We start from the raw sequence: 1,852 nt of genomic DNA, 5'->3' as shown, positions 1-1,852 counted from the left end.
AGTAAAAGGGTTAATGATAACTATAGGTTAAAGTGAATCAAGAGATGCACATATTTCACGGTTGTAAATTTGACACAAATGACATTTTTGGATTGCAATAATATAATCTTTAAAGAGAGATGGTAAAAAATGTAACACACAATTTTTTTTGGGCACTGGCATATTTAGACATATGACCACCACATGCTCCATGATATGAAATCAATTAAGATTTCCACAAAAAATTCATGTCTAAAAAGGAACCAAATTGTAAAATACTAAGACCACTTCAAATGTTCTAACCATAAAAAAATATTTTTTCGATATATATATATATATATATATATATATATATATATATATATATATATATAAATTTGATATCCACATAAATTAGTTAACATTGATCTTCAAATAGTTTATGTAAGTTTTTTAAGAGTAAAAGTTTTAAACATCATATTGATACTTTTTTTAATTAATGGAAAAACTTGTGAGCAAATTATGAAACCGACGTTTCGGACTAGCTAGGTGAGTCCATCATCAGGGTAATGAGATCTGAATTTTGAGAAGAGAGAGTCGAGAAAATTAAGAAGCTATTAATAGAAGAATAGAAAGATATCTTTTTTAGCTTATGATGTCGGCTTGATTGATTTTCATTTAATAATTAATTAATTAAATAATTCTTAATCTATTTAAGTAATTTTTTGTTTTTTTTTTTTTTTTTTTTTTTTTTATATATATTTTTTTAATTAATTTATTTTTATTATTAATTTTTAACTAATTATTTTATTATTCTTTAGTAAATTAAATTAATAAATTTTTTTTATTTAAAAGACAAATGTATAAATATTTTATTATGTTATCTAAAATTGAGAGATATGTTATATATTAATTAATTAATTTTTAATTTTAATTTAATTTTTATTATTTTTTTAATTTCAAAATTAAATTGAATTAAAAATAAATTTCATTTGAAAAACTTATATATAAATATTTTTATGTTATTAAAATTATGTGATATGTTATATATTAATTAATTAAATTAATTAATTAAATAATTAATTATTATTATTATTATTATTATATTTATTTTAGATTTCACAATTAAATTAAGTTAATAAATAAATTTTTTGAAAGACTTATATATGAATATATTTTTTTATTTAAAATTATGTGATATGCTATATATTAATTAATTAATTTTAATATTTTAATTTTAATATTCTTTTAAATTGAATTAAATTAATAAATAATTTTATTTAAAATACTTATATATAAATATTTTTTTGTTGAATAAAGAGGCAATAGAAATTGAGAAATGCTCTAACAATATGAATAGGGATGATGGTCTTAAGCTAAGTAGTACCTGGAAACCTTTAATAAATAAAATGAAAAAAGGTTAAACTAATCTAATTCGCCCTTATGCTGTATTTGTCAATTCATAATTTATTTCATTAATTAAATAAATAAATTAATTTAATTTAATCTAATTTAATTTTGAAATTTAAAAAATTAAATATAATAAATAAAGAATATATAAAGTATAATAATAAAAAAAAAAATTATTTTTAAATTAATTAATTAATTAATACATAACATATCTCATGATTTTTATTCAACAAAAAATATTTATATATAAGTATTTTAAATAAAATTATTTATTAATTTAATTCAATTTAAAAGAATATTAAAATTAAAATATTAAAATTAATTAATTAATATATAGCATATCACATAATTTTAAATAAAAAAATATATTCATATATAAGTCTTTCAAAAAATTTATTTATTAACTTAATTTAATTGTGAAATCTAATAATAATAATAATAATAATAATTAATTAATTAATTAATTAATATATAACATATCACA

This window comes from Pinus tabuliformis, chromosome 5_1 (assembly GCF_031772625.1).
Source record: "Pinus tabuliformis cultivar Carrire ecotype Pingquan chromosome 5_1, CPIR1, whole genome shotgun sequence".
NCBI lineage: Eukaryota > Viridiplantae > Streptophyta > Pinopsida > Pinales > Pinaceae > Pinus > Pinus tabuliformis.
This window is presented reverse-complemented; position numbering follows the sequence as displayed.